This window comes from Schistocerca serialis, chromosome 2 (assembly GCF_023864345.2).
Source record: "Schistocerca serialis cubense isolate TAMUIC-IGC-003099 chromosome 2, iqSchSeri2.2, whole genome shotgun sequence".
Taxonomy (NCBI): domain Eukaryota; kingdom Metazoa; phylum Arthropoda; class Insecta; order Orthoptera; family Acrididae; genus Schistocerca; species Schistocerca serialis.
This window is the reverse complement of record NC_064639.1, coordinates 346,166,107-346,182,628: the sequence shown is the minus strand read 5'-3', so window position 1 is coordinate 346,182,628 and position 16,522 is coordinate 346,166,107.

Here is a 16,522-nt window from a genome sequence, read left to right as displayed (position 1 = left end):
TTTACAAGAAGCCTACTAAAAGACTGACTGTGTTAACTCGAAAATCGTCGTGGGTCAGTGACTAGGATGTACAAAATATCGGGCCGTACTAAATATCTTCTTGTGACGGAAACAGTCAATAACATTACATAATTGACGTCGGGATATTAAATACGGACCTTATAGCCATTTTCCGTGTTTTAACGGCTGTAAATCAACTTGAAGGAAGTTTTAGACTTTTTTTTCCAATGTGTCATGGAAGAATCCCGAACGCTCGATAGTGGTTCTGCTACTGTCCGAGGACTGGAGTTATGTGGCCACTGCGCGGTAGGTATTTAGTCGAATTTTCGTCAACACTGTTTATGTCGGTTAAAACAGTACCTACCATCACAGAGTGAAAGGACAGACAGAATGAAATCTATTTAAGTAGATGTACTGATTGCTTAAAGGATAGTGAGAGACCAACTCGTTCCGCCACACGGCGTTCGTGGAGATGACCGTCGAACTAGTGTAGCAAAAAGTGATTCACCAGAAGAGAAGACATGTTTCCATTGGTCGACTGTCGACTCCCAATGTTCCCCCGCCCACCGTAGTAGTAATTGACGATTTCGTTGGGTCAACCTGACCTGTGAACACGTAGGAGTGGTCTGCTGCTGCAACGATGCACGATGAACTGTGTGCTCCGAAACACTTTTGCTTATAACAGCATTGCGCGATTCTGGCAGGGGTGTCACAGATCATCGTCTATCCTACTTTACAGAGCAAACAAGCCTCCCCACGTTCTGTGAAGAGTCATGGACGCCTAACTATTTAGGGTCTAGTTGCAGTTTCATTGTCCTAATAGTTTCTGTAGGTACTCACGACAGAATCACTTGAATATTCAACCATCTTCGCCTTGTTTGGGACACTTGTTCCCAGTCTAAGCGTAATAATAACTTTTTATCAAATTCGCTTATCTCAATGGACTCTCCATGTTGTGGCTAGGGTGAACACCATACGTGTCTGTTCCACTTTCATTCATTTGTTGCTCGACAAGTGCCCGCAACGCTACCAGGTGGTCTTTAATTTCGCAGTGGACAGTGGTCATAATGTTTTGGCTCGTCTGTGTATGTGTACATTGCCAGCTCACGACTTTTGTCGCCTCAGTGTAAGTACGTTTAACCGCCTTATTTCGTTATGTGAGTTTCTATATCTTAGCCATTGTTGCGAAGGGCTAAGATAGATTCTTAGCACGTTTAAGGGCCAAGGGCAAAAAGGAGCAACATTGCTTCGCACTGCAAAAAACGTGTTGCATTTCCGATCAGGTCCCTTCTCCTTGCCATAACAAAGACGACTACTCGTTGCCTCACATCAAATGTTAATCTGGAAGATGTAAATAACTTTTAATCTTTATCGATTGAATATGCAAAGTCTAGGTAAGATTGAGCAAATATGTAATCAGCCGCAGTCTTGACGCTGTATTATAATAAATTACGCTTTGTTATGTTTTGTAATTCCGGTACAGCAAGAATTTCCTAAGATACAGACTCTCGATGGATAAGTTATAAAATGTATACTGTTACCCGTTATACACCTTCCTGTCACATTAATTGACCACCCGTCAAAAGCCTGAATAATCACATTTTGCAGCGGGAAACGCTGCGAGTCGTGCAGGACGAGAGTCAATGACGTTCCGGGAGACATCGACAAGGATTTGGATGGAGCTATGGAGGCTTGGTTTCTCGGTTCGGTTGAGAATATATGACAGGAACAATCCATTCGAGGTGGTCCGATAGGTTTTCGACTGGGTTTAGATGGGGGAGTTTGGTGGTCAGGGGAGTGTGGTAAACTGAGCCACGTGCTCTTCGAAACACGCACGTACACTGAGAGCTGTGTGATATGTGGCAATGTTCTGCTGGTAGACGCTATAGTGCCGAGGAAAACGTGTGTAGTGGCGGACATGATTCCCAGGGATGGATGCGTACTTTCATTGATCCATCATGCATTCCAGAATGACATCATCAACGTCGGAATTACAAGAAAACATGCCCCAGACTATAACGCTCAGATGGTTGGTGCAGAGAGTTAGCTTTTAGATGTTTCATGCCGTACAAGCCAATACACATGTGTCCGATTGATCATAACACATTATTCACACGAAAAGGCCACCAGTCGTCACTCAGTGGATGTCTAGTTGATTCGACCACTGGCGATGTGCTAAGCTAAAAATATGTACGCGCTGCGAGAGCAGCCTAATGAATAGCAGTTTAATGTTAGCACTGGAGTCGTTATTTGGAGATTGGTAGAACTCTCCGGTTGCAATATTCCACTATTTCACAAGGCAGCGGAGTGGTAAATATTGCTAAAAATAACATTAGATTAAAATCTCTGCATAAAACAACACCTGAATTTGCTGTGTCGCCTAAAAATTGCGTTGATCTACAAAAATATCACTCAAATGTCGATGGTTGCATTTCTTCCAGAAATTAGCTCAAAATTGTATCATTAGTAGCGCAAATAGAGAAATATCTCCCGATCTGGTCACCCAGGCAGTATTCAATTATGAAAACCACTTCCTATACAGAACGACTGGGAGACGTTTGTGGAGAGAACAAGTGATATGTGATGACAGTAAATTATATAGTTCGTTCGTTTCTCAGAGATTTTTTCTGTGGGATGCTTTGTGTTCGTCCGGGCTGACTGAGTATTTACCTTGACATGGAAAATAGTTATATATTTCTCGAGCAAACAGTAATTTTAATTCTTGGTTCGCGTAACATGTCGACAGAACGCGTAGTTACTGTAGGTAATATTTACATTGGAAGGCAGCTAGCTATTGTCATTTTGTACTATATATCTGTGCGTAGAGGTGGCTAACTTGTGGGACGGTGATATATCATGTTTTCAAGTTTTACTACAAGAAAGATGTCCTTTCGTGAAATGTCTTATCCTTAATATCCTTGGAACAGTGGGTCCATCCGTCAGCACTTTAACGTATTTGTAAGTAAACTGTAAGTAAACGACAACGAATGTTGTACTTCGCAGAGGAGCCTATTAACATCAAGAGATTGTATAGCCCCATTATCATGGATAAACGTAAAGTCATTTGCGAGGTTGTATACATTACAGGCCTAAATGTAATCAATGTATAAATCTATGCTAAGATTCCAAAATTGTACGTCATAGTATTTGTGTATTCTGTTTTGTTTTATAAATAACATTTTTTCTATAGTTTCAAGTTGACTGTTGAAAAAATAATTTAGAAAGAAGTTCTTGATCACTTAAGGAAATTGAAGAATTTTAATTAAATGAAAAATAGTTCAATAAAATTAGAGACTGAATTGAGGAACTTGAGGTGCTCTGATGTGCTGAACGAACTCTGTCTTGGTTTCAGATAAGTGGGAAATTTAAATACAAGATCGCAATAGGAGAAAGACGGCTATTGTCAAAAGCTGTCTGAACCATTTTTAACATTATAAGTAATTCAGCCCAATGTTAAGATTCTTCTGCTTTGCGATGGTGAAATTTACTTCAGAAGGCCGAGCAGTTTCCTTAGTAAAGAGGTAATACATTATATGACTGATTTAATTCGTTTGGCAATACAGTGAAATTATCAAACGGCAAATAAAGAAATAATTATGCATGTGAGTATACTGTTGAGAATATTTGTTATACTTGTTTAAGAAAAGTTTTGATTGCTTTATATTATAGACCAAATACTATTTGAATGAAGGCTTCTTGAAGATAAATTGTGTACACAAAATAAAAAGGAAATTGTTTTCAGAATATATAAAAACAAGAGCCTTTAAGGACCTCTTTAACAAATCTGACCTCACCTTTGACAAAATCCTGTTTACGTCACTGATACTAAACTTTAGACGGGGACGCCCGAAATAGCCGCGGTTTGCGGAGACGTCCACGGTCGAAAGTAAAATGAGTTTCAATGATTCAGCCTGTACGAATGGAGGCGTCTGAAAAATCCTGTCTTCAGTTGTGAATAGGCAACTGGCTCATGGAACCTATTTGTGGAGGCTATAGAGCTGCATTTTGATGGCATTGAGCATCAACTAGTTTACATTTAAAAATGTCTTGCCTTCGCCGTGAGATAAGTGGTTGAAAGTGAAGCTCTCCCTTAATGCTGTTAGTGTTACGCCTTAATTAAAATGAGCTATTAGGAATTCGCTTCGGTGTATGTTATGTTCCCTTCTCTGTAGCTCGTGCAGTGCTTTTAATTTTGAAATTGTTCATTTCTAAATCGTAAAGTAGCAATTGCAAGCGTGTGCAACTTTTTTTGTCTGTTGCTGATTTAAAACATTTTCTGGTTCATTTAATTTACAGCTCTACCTACCCGTAGTTTGTTTGAGAACAGAGCGGCTAACAGTTAATGTAGATCTGAGCGGCTAACTTTAGTTTCTGTACTCACCGATCTCGTATAATGTTCCATTTGCTTTACAGATAACTTTTTGTAAAGCTCTCGTTAATCTCTGCACGTCTGGGCAATCCGTGTGTTTTATCACGTTTAAGTGATGTTAATTATTTATCGATTTGTTGGTTAAGGGTCACACATAGTCAGGTACAGTGGCGTTCAGTGAGCCCCTGTAGTTGGCTGGTTCGAAAACTAGAATTATTTCCTCAATGCAGTCTAGTGATGATTTACTTTCATGAGCTTCCATTTTTAATAAATGTTGTAGAAGTTTTACGTAGTAAAATATTTATAAAGTTCAGTTGCTCTGGGTGGTCTCTTTAAGCACCTCCCACTACCAAGCCTGAGCGTTTATTTCTCTGGTCTTTCCCCGTTAATTCTATGTTTCTATTTATGTATTTGCTCTTTGTTGTCCTCGAGTTTAAATGAAGAAAGTAATGTGAGTAGACTAATGTGTTCTGAACACGACGTAATGTCATTCTAAACCTGAAGGTAATGTGACCACGGGTCACTAATTTAAGCTGAAACGGAAACATCTATCTGCGAGAAGCAAGGGAAATACACGTTGTGTTTTAACAAAGGATGTTGCAAAAAGATTCATCCGATTTCAGAAGTTTATATTCTCTACATGAGTGAAGATCGAAGGGTGACTTAACTTTGTACATCGAAACTAGAAATTTATCTTGGCGTCAGTTGTAAGTTGGCAGTTAATCTGGATGGCGATATCGGTGCAGCCAACTCGACTGTTCTCTCTTTTATTACGCAGCTCGTGTCAAGTTGACGCTAGCATATCAGCAAAAGCGTTTCGTGTTCCACGGTTCACCAGGTGCAAATCTGTTCGCGTCTGTGCTGCGTCATTGTCGTCGAGAGTGTAGTACTGCACTTCTACAGCGTATGCGGAGAACGGAGATCGCGTTGCACCATTAGCCTTCAAGGTCACCTCACATCACGGCGAGTGTTTCTGTTTACTATGTCGGGAGGCTTGTGAAAGACTCATTTTGTGCACCTCCCTTCCAACTGCTTTGGAGGGAAGGTAATGTCGCATGACAACAGCATTCAATAAAATCCAGACATCTTTGCAGGCGCACAGGACGAGTTTGGCTACCCTCTGGAAGGTTGTAGCACGTGCGAGGAAGCACACATTGAACATTCTCGTAGAAAACGAATACCAACAGCCGTACTTATTCCTAAAAAATGTTTTTACTATCCAAGCAACCAGTTCCGGTGCTCCATTAACTTCATCTGCAAGGCTCCTCTGCCCCAAACGAATAAAATCATTCAAACATAGGGGCACAAAGAATATATACATACACCGGGTGATCAAAAAGTCAGTATAAATTTGAAAACTGAATAAATCACGGAATAATGTAGATAGAGAGGTAATAATTGACACACATGCTTAAATGGATCAAATGGCTCTGAGAACTATGGGACTAAACATCTGTGGTCATCAGTCGCCTAGAACTTAGAACTACTTAAACCCAACTAACCTAAGGACATCACACACATCCATGCCCGAGGCAGGATTCGAACCTGCGACCGTAGTAGTCGCGCGGTTCCGGACTGAGCGCCTAGAACCGCGAGACCACCACGGCCGGCCACACATGCTTAGAATGACATGGGGTTTTAATAGAACCAAAAAAAAAAAAAAAATACAAAAGTTCACAAAATGTCCGACAGATGGCGCTTCATCTGATCGGCATAGCAATAATTAGGATAACAAAGTAAGAAAAAGCAAAGGTGATGTTCTTTACAGGAAATGCTCAATACGTCTACCATCATTTCTCAATAATAACTGTAGTCGAGGAATAATGTTGTGAACAGCACTGTAAAGCATATTCGGAGTTATGGTGAGGCATCGGCGTCGGATGTTCTCTTTCAGCATCCCTAGAGATGTCGGTCGATCACGATACACTTGCGACTTCAGGTAACCCCAAAGCCAATAATCGCACGGACTGAGATCTGGGGACCTGGGAGGCCAAGCATGACGAAAGTGACGGCTGAGCACACGATAATCACCTAACTACGCGCGCAAGAGATCTTTCACGCATCTAGCAATTTTTTTTGGTTCTAATAAAACCCCATGTCATTCCAAGCATGTGTGTCAATTTTTACCTCTCTATCTACATTATTCCGTGGTTTATTAATTTTTCAAATTTATACTGACTTTTTGATTACCCAGTGTAATGAAATGGATACTAAAGACTTATATTTATTTTACGTGTATACTCCAAATGCAACTATCAGTTATAGTCGTGCGTTTATAGGGTACATCTCGAATATGTAGAAGTCAACAGTAACCATCCCATTATATAGAGCCGGAAGAAAATTTAGTACACCTGGTAAGGAGACGTCGATTTTCTTCCGATATATGCTAACTGGACGATAGTAGATGCACTGGTATTGGTTTCAACTTCATCTGACAAAAAATATCGTAGTGTAAGAGCGCCATCTGTGTCCGCCCATTAATGATGAATGCTCACAGCCAGAAGCTCAATGTGGTCCAAATATGTGAAGCAAGCTGGCAATCATGGCATGGAGACACACTCGTACTTCCTACAGCCAACTGAGCGAGTTGGAAAGGGGCCAATTTGTGGCTTTCCTAGTGGCGGTATGGTCCTGTTGGAGACATCCCACAAAAGTTGGACGAGCTGTGTCAGTTGTACGACGATGCTGGTATCACTGGTCAGGCGAACATTATCACACCTGTACACAAGGTTCTGGATGTCCACACAGCATAGATCCCCGACAGGGTCTTCGTATTGTAAGGGCAGCAGTGGCAGATCGTACAGCTACCACAGCACAGGTGTCAGGTCTTCTAAACTCAGACGTATCAACACGAACTATTTGCGAACCGCTTGTTAGCAATGCGACTAAAGGCACGCACGCCTGTAACCCGTCTTCCACTCACGCCACAGAATCGATGCGCCGACAGAGGACCACTTGGAAGATGGACTGGCACGGTGTGGTCTTCAGCGATGAAATCACATTCTGTCTGCACGCAAATGATCGTCATTCGTGCGTACAAAGTAGACCTGGTCAGCGCTGTCTCAGAGTGCTTTCTCCACAGGACACAGTGGCCCCACTCCAGCCTTATGGGCTGGATAAGCTACAGGTCTTGTACACCTTTGGTGTATCTGGAGGGAACGCTAACTAGCGCTTAGCATTTGCAGAGTGTTCTTAGACCCCTTCTTTTGCCGTTCTTCCAACAGGAAGGTCATGTTTGAACACGATAATGCTCTCTCGCACACTGTCCGTGAAACTCAATGTGATCTCCAAGATCTGTAGCAACTTCTCTGGCCAGCACAGTCCATGGACTTCTCTCCAGTCGCGGACTTGTGGGATAGGATGGGACGAGAAGTGGCTCGTGCTACTCGTGATCCAATAACTCTTAAAGAACTCCATGAGTGGTGGAGTAGATGTGGCGCAACGTATTCCAGGACAATATACGGCAGGCTAGATGCCAGGGTCAATGTCTGCATTGCCAGCTGTGGCAGCTGCAACAAATATTAATATGGGTGTTGCAGTATGGGTCTACACCTGGCCCGCCACGTCAGCCGAGAGCGCTAATGCGCTGCTTCGAGGAGTCGGGTAGGCGCGCCGGCCCCAGATCGGAACCTCCCGGCGGATTAACGACGACGGTCGGTGTGTCGGCCAGCCTGGACGTGGTTTTTCGGCAGTTTTCCACATCCCCCTAGGTGAATACCGGGCTGGTCCTCACGTCCCGCCTCAGTTACATGGCTCGCAGACATATGAACACTTTCGCACTATTCCATGGATTACACTAGTCGCAGACAGTTGGGATACACTAATTCCGTCCTGGGGGGTACGGGGTGGCGGCAGGAAGGGGATCCGGCCACCCCTTAAACTAACATCGCCAAATCCGATTAACCATGCCGAACCTACGTACCTGCGGAGGAAAAGGCACAAGCAAAAGAAAGAAAGAAAGTATGGGTCTACATCTGGTACCTTAGAACCAATCGTGCTATTGGTCTGTAAATGTAGTCGCTTCATGTACTGTGTATGCACTGTAACAACAATAATACTTGAGTGAACAGGAAAGCTCTAATGTGTTGTAGTAATTGTTTTTCTAGCAGTGTCGATGCTGGCTGCTTAATTAATAAAAAAAATTAGGAATAACCACAACTGTTGGTATAAGCTTCAAATTATCGTTCAGGCGCACACCCGCATGTACACCTATATGACGTATCTACAAAGACTACATTGAACATTGTGCAAATGATAACTTTAACTCTAAGCTTGACTGTGTTAAGGAGTCCTAGGTGGTACATACATGCATCCATGCAAAGCTATAACATTGTAGGACCACCTCTTTGCTTTGAAAATAAAAGTTTAATACCCCACACGAAATTTAAAATTCACCCTTAGCTCGTCTTTGTATTTTTGCAGAACTTAGTCCTGTGAAATCAGATGAATCTTGTTGAAAAACACTGTACTTTAGAAAAATAAGTGTAACAATAACTGAAAAATCCTTCTTAGGAACCCTTCGCATTTGTAAAAAAGCATCAGAGCACACCGGGAAAGTTTTTTATCGTGACCTACCTAACACCAAGAAAATAATACAATAGATCTGTAATTTGTATGAAATATTTCGACAGGTCACTTACCTTGTATTTCTTACCTACAACAAGACGCTAAAAGAAATGACACATACTGCTTTTCTTGATGTTTTGCCCACTGGGAGATTTCTGATGTGGGGAATAACAGAAGCGAGAACAAAAAAAATTCTTCGGAAGAAAAAAAGCTTGTATCACAAAAACCAACAGAACTTTTGGGAGCGAACGCGCAGTGTAACACAGGAATACCGAAGTTTAAAAACAACTTCGCTTTAAAAGGGAACGTCAGTAACTTTAAATTGGAAACCTTGTTAAATTTATTCATGTCGTTTTGTGAATATGAATGCGTACCCTGAAAGCGACGCATACATCATGTCGCTGAATATTTTACCGAAATTGCTACGGCACTCGCGCTACACAGTGCAAACAGAATCAGTTTGTTTCAATCAAGCCAGGACACGCTGCAACCAAATTTTCTCTTGTTCACTGCCAAGTGGTGGCAACACGAAGCAGCTGTCGATATTTGCTTTTAAATCATTGATTTACTGAGTTTTCCGTCACGTTTCTACGCCAACAGCGATGCGAAATTTTTCGCTGTGTTCCGTATTGTCCTTCCCTCTCCTTTACTGAAGTCTCTGTTATTAGGTTGATGGGAACATACATAACACCTAAGTGCGTTACAACCACAATGCGTTGCTAGAATACTTGGTCTATTACGCTTTGACATACACTCTCAGGTTTCAAATTTATTGAACCGTAAACCTAGACGCTATTAAAAGCTACTTCTTTCAACTGAATAAAATTTCAAGCAAATAGCCAAGGATGAATAATGCACTGAAACATATCTTGTAAAAGATATATTACTTTTCATTTTCTTTTTAAATTCTTACGATGAAATAGTAATCTGTAAGGGAACGATGTCGTTGAATACGTTTATGTATACAACTTCAAAGACTTTTTTTTTTTTTTTTTTTTTTGGTTATGAGTCTACTGACTGGTTTGATGCGGCCCGCCACGAATTCCTTTCCTGTGCTAACCTCTTCATCTCAGAGTAGCACTTGCAACCTACGTCCTCAATTATTTGCTTGACGTATTCCAATCTCTGTCTTCCTCTACAGTTTTTGCCCTCTACAGCTCGCTCTAGTACCATGAAAGTCATTCCCTCATGTCTTAGCAGATGTCCTATCGTCCTGTCCCTTCTCCTTATCAGTGTTTTCCACATATTCCTTTCCTCTCCTATTCTGCATAGAACCTCCTCATTCCTTACATTATCAGTCCACCTAATTTTCAACATTCGTCTATAGCAGCACATCTCAAATGCTTCGATTCCCTTCTGTTCCGGTTTTCCCTCAGTCCATGCTGTACTCCAGACGTACATCCTCAGAAATTTCTTCCTCAAATTAAGGCCGGTATTTGATATTAGTAGACTTCTCTTGGCCAGAAATGCCTTTTTTGCCATAGCGAGTCTGCTTTTGATGTCCTCCTTGCTCCGTCCGTCATTGGTTATTTTACTGCCTAGGTAGCAGAATTCCTTAACTTCATTGACTTCGTGACCATCAATCCTGATGTGAAGTTTCTCGCTGTTCTCATTTCTACTACTTCTCATTACCTTCGTCTTTCTCCTATTTACTCTCAAACCATACTGTGTACTCATTAGACTGTTCATTCCGTTCAGCATATCATTTAATTCTTCTTCACTTTCACTCAGGATAGCAATGTCAAACAGCGAATCGTATCATTGATATCCTTTCACCTTGTATTTTAATCCCACTCCTGAACCTTTCTTTTATTTCCGTCATTGCTTCCTCGATGTACAGATTGAAGAGTATGGGCGAAAGGCTACAGCCTTGTCTTACACCCTTCTTAATACGAGCACTTCGTTCTTGATCGTCCACTCTTATTATTCCCTCTTGGTTGTTGTACATATTGTATATGACCCGTCTCTCCCTATAGCTTACCCCTACTTTTTGCAGAATCTCGAACAGATTGCACCATTTTATATTGTCGAACGCTTTTTCCAGGCCGACAAATCCTATGAAAGTGTCTTGATTTTTCTTTATCCTTACTTCCATTATTAGCCGTAACGTCAGAATTGCCTCTCTCGTCCCTTTACTTTTCCTAAAGCCAAACTGATCGTCACCTAGCGCATTCACAGTTTTCTTTTCTATTCTTCTGTATATTATTCTTGTAAGCAGCTTCGATGCATGAGCTGTTAAGCTGATTGTGCGATAATTCTCGCACTTGTCAGCTCTTGCCGTCTTCGGAATTGTGTGGATGATGCTTTTCCGAAAGTCAGATGGTATGTCACCGGACTCATATATTCTACACACCAATGTGAATAGTCGTTTTGTTGCCACTTCCCCCAATGATTTTAGAAATTCTGATGGAATGTTAACTATCCCTTCTGCCTTATTTGACCGTAAGTCCTCCAAAGCTCTTTTAAATTCCGATTCTAATACTGGGTCCCCTATCTCTTCTAAATTGATTCCTGTTTCTTCTTCTATCAGATCAGACAAATCTTCACCCTCATAGAGGCTTTCAATGTATTCTTTCCAACTATCTGCTCTCTCCTCTGCATTTAACAGTTGAATTCCCGTTGCACTCTTAATGTTACCACCGTTGCTTTTAATGTCACCAAAGGTTGTTTTGACTTTCCTGTATGCTGAGCCTGTCCTTGCGACAATCATATCTTTTTCGATGTCTTCACATCTTTCCTGCAGCCATTTCGTCTTAGCTTCCCTGCACTTCCTATTTATTTCATTCCTCAGCGACTTGTATTTCTGTATTCCTGATTTTCCCGGAACACGTTTGTACTTCCTCCTTTCAGCAGTCAACTGAAATATTTCTTCTGTTACCCATGGTTTCTTCGCAGCTACCTTCTTTGTACCTATGTTTTCCTTCCCAACTTCTGTGATGGCCCTTTTTAGAGATGTCCATTCCTCTTCAACTGTACTGCCTACTGCGCTATTCCTTATTGCTGTATCTATAGCGTTAGAGAACTTCAAACGTATCTCGTCATTCCTTAGTGCCCGCATCTCGTGGTCGTGCGGTAGCGTTCTCGCTTCCCACGCCCGGGTTCCCGGGTTCGATTCCCGGCGGGGTCAGGGATTTTCTCTGCCTCGTGATGGCTGGGTGTTGTGTGCTGTCCTTAGGTTAGTTAGGTTTAAGTAGTTCTAAGTTCTAGGGGACTTATGACCACAGCAGTTGAGTCCCATAGTGCTCAGAGCCATTTGAACCATTCCTTAGTACTTCCGTATCCCACTTCTTTGCATATTGATTCTTCCTGACTAATGTCTTGAACTTCAGCCTACTCTCCATCACTACTATATTGTGATCTGAGCCTATATCTGCTCCTGGGTACGCCTTACAGTCCAGTATCTGATTTCGGAATCTCTGTCTGACCATGATGTAATCTAATTGAAATCTTCCCGTATCTCCCGGCCTTTTCCAAGTATACGTCCTCCTCTTGTGATTCTTAAACAGGGTATTCGCTATTACTAGCAGAAACTTGTTACAGAACTCAATTAGTCTTTCTCCTCTTTCATTCCTTGTCCCAAGCCCATATTCTCCTGTAATCTTTTCTTCTACTCCTTCCCTTACAACTGCATTCCAGTCGCCTATGACTATTAGATTTTCGTCCCCCTTTACATACTGTATTACCCTTCTATATCCTCATACACTTTCTCTATATGTTCATCTTCAGCTTGCGACGTCGGCATGTATACGTGAACTATCGTTGTCGGTGTTGGTCTGCTGTCGATTCTGATTAGAACAACCCGGTCACTGAACTGTTCACAGTAACACAACCTCTGCCCTACCTTCCTATTCATAACGAATCCTACACCTGTTACACCATTTTCTGCTGCTGTTGATATTACCCGATACTCATCTGACCAGAAATCCTTGTCTTCCTTCCACTTCACTTCACTGACTCCTACTATATCTAGATTGAGCCTTTGTATTTCCGTTTTCAGATTTTCTAGTTTCCCTACCACGTACAAGCTTCTGACATTCCACGCCCCGACTCGTAGAACGTTATCCTTTCGTTGATTATTCAATCTTTTTCTCATGGTAACCTACCCCTTGGCAGTCCCCTCCTGGAGATCCGAATGGGGGACTATTCCGGAATCTTTTGCCAATGGAGAGATCATCATGACACTTCTTCAATTACAGGTCACATGTCCTGTGGATACACGTTACGTGTCTTTAATGCAGTGGTTTGTATTGCCTTCTGCAACCTCATGTCGTTGATCATTGCTGATTCATCCGCCTTTAGGGGCAACTTCCCATCCCTAGGACGAGAGAGTGCCCTGAACCTCTATCCGCTCCTCCGCCATCATTGACAAGGCCGTTGGCAGAATGAGGCTGACTTCTTATGCCGGATGTCTTCGGCCGCCAATGCTGATTATTTATCAAAATTTAGGCAGTGTCGTGGATCGAACCCGGGACCGAAGACATTTTGATTATGAATCAAAGACGCTACCCCTAGACCACGGGTCCCAGACTGATAAATGAATATTGGAATACTGATTGTAATTCAGAGACAGTGTATACGAGGAGCGTTAAAGAAGATTAGTAAACCTCATTCATTTTCTTTTGAAAATATTCGGAAGTGAGGCCATGCTCTTCTTGTAACTCAGCTCTGATATTGCCTGCGAATCTGTGGATGATAACTGTAATTGGGCTCTGCAATTTATCTCATTTATAAAACAATAATGTGTTTGCGTACAATGAGTGATGATATAAATTTTATCGTATGACCCTTATGATGAAGGGTCGTTTAAATACCACTTCCTTAAAAAGTCGAACCTGGGTATAATAGTTATTACATTTTTACGTAAGAGTCAATTTAAGATTTTGACAGTGAGAATGGTTGCAATCAATACATGATGTACAATAGATAAAATGGCCTGGTACATGAAAAGAAAGATAATATGGGATGGCCTACAAATTTCAACGAATATGAGACAATTTTGTTCGAATCATCAGTCTTCTGACTGCTTTGATTCGGCGCGTCACGAATTCCTCTCCTATCCCAAACACTACGTCCTCTAAGTAATCCAACGTCTGTCTTCCTCGACAGTTTTTACCATCTATAGCTCCTTTTATTACCATGGAAGTTAGTCCGTGATATCTTAACAAATGTCCTACCATTCTGCCCCCTATTCGCCAGAGTTTTGCATACAGTCCTTTCTCGCCAATTCTGTGGGGAAACAGCTCACTCCTTAACTTATCAGTCCACCTAATTTTCAAAATTGTTCTGTAGCATCTCATCTCAGTTGTAAAGTAATTAATTAGACACAGAAGAAGGCCGCTCTGCAACCGTGGCCGAAATGTTGGTTTTTCTCCAGCAGCAGTTGTTTCACACATTATGACGCTGTGCCATCCCCATAAAACTTTTATATCGACTCATCTCAAATGCTTTCACTCTTCTTTTCTGGTTTACTCACAGTTCACTTTTCACGACCATACACTAATCTGCTCCAATTGTACATTCTCACAAGTTTCTCCCTCAAATAAAGGCCTCTGTTGGATACTACCAGACTTCTAGTGGCTAGAAATGCCCTTTTTCCCAGTGCTACTCTGCTTCTTCTGCCCTCTTTCCTCCGTTTGTAATGAACTATTTTCTGCCTAGAAGCAGAATTCCTTAACTTCATCGACTCAGCGATCACAAGTCCTGATGTTGAGTTTCTCGCTGTTCTCATGTCTGCTTCTTCTCATACATTTGTCCTTCTATTTACTCTCAATCCATACTGTGTACTCATTAGACTATTCCATTTAACAGATGCTGTAATTCGTCTTTGCCGGCCGTTGTGGCCCAACGGTTCTAGGCGCTACAGTCCGGAACCGCGCTTCTGCTACGGTTGCGTACATGTGTGATGTCCTTCGGTTAGTTAGGTTTAAGTATACTAAGTCTAGGGGACTGATGACCTCAGATGTTTAAGTCCCATAGTGCTGAGAGCCATTTGAAACATTTTTTAAAATTTTAATCCCACTCTTGAACCTTTCTTTTATTTCCATCTTTGCTTCATCGGTGCATAGATTGAATAGTAGGGACGAAAGACTACATCCCCGTCTTACACCCGTTTTAAGCGGAGCACTTCGTTCTTGGTCTTCCATTCTTATTGTTCCCTCTCGGCTCTTGTATATATTCTATATTACTTCACTTTCCTACAGCTTTTCCCTATTTTTCTAAGAACTGCGACAACTTTTTATTTACCATTGCTGAACGCCTTTTCCAGGTCGACAAATACTATAGACGTGTATTGATGTTCCATTAGTTTTGCTTCTACTAACAACCGTTACCTCAGAACTGCCACTATGGTGCCTTTACCTTTCCTAAAGCAAAATTGTTCGTCATGTAACAGTTCCTCAATATCCTTTTCCATTTTCCTGTATGTTATTCTTGTCAGCTACTTGGATGCCTCAGCTGTTAAGGTAATTGTGCGATAATTGTAGCATGTAACGGCTTTTGCAATCTTGATAATTGCGATGATGATGTTTTTCCATAAGTCAGATTGTATATCGCCAGACGTATACATTCTACGCATCAGCGTGAATAGTTCTGTTGACGTATTCCCATTGATTTTAGAAATTACGATGGCATGTTACCTATCCCTTCTGCATTATTCGAACCTAAATCTTCCAAAGCCCCTTTAAATTATGATTGTAATACTGGATCCCTTTTCTCTTCTATATCGCCTACTATTTCTGCCTCTGTCGCGTCGTCTGTCGGGTCTTCCCCCTCGTAGAGACCTTCAGTGTACTCTATCCAACTGCCTGCCCTCTCTTATGAATTAACAGCTTACTTCCCATTAGTCTCTATATGTTACCACCCTTGTTTCTATTTTTGCAAAGGTTGTTTTGAGTTTTCTATGTGCTGAGGCACTGCTTCCGTTAGTCATTTCTTTTTCCATTTCTTCACATTTTTCCTGCAGCCATTTCCTTAGCTTCCCTGTACTTCGTGTTTACTTCATTCCTTAGTTAATTGTATTTCTGTACTCTTGAATACTCCGGGAAAATTTCCTACTTCCTTCTTTCATCGATTAACTACAGTATATCTTCTGTTATCCATGGTTTCTTCGCAGTTACTTTCTTTGTACCTATGTTTCCAGTCAAACTTCCGTGATTGCCCTTTCTCGAGATGTCCATTCCTCTTTAACTGAACTACCTTAAAGCAGTATCCATAGCCTCAGATAACTTCAAGCAAATCTCTTCATTCCTTAGTACTTCAGTATTCCTCTTCTTTGCACACTGATTCATCCTGACTAGTTTCTCAAACTCCAGCCTACTCTCCGTCACCATTGAATTGTGATCTGAGTCTATATCTGCTTCTGGGTACTCCTTACAATACAATAACTGATTTCGTAGTCTCTGCCTGACTATGATTTAGTCTAAGTGAAATCTTCGCTTGGATGCTTGGCTTTTTCAACGTATACGTCCTCGTTTGGCGTTTCTTTAACAGATTATTCACTATTAGCAGCTGAAATTTATTGCAGAACTCAATGAATCTTTCTCCTGTCTCATTCCAAGAACCAGACCCATTCTCTGCCATAACCCTTTC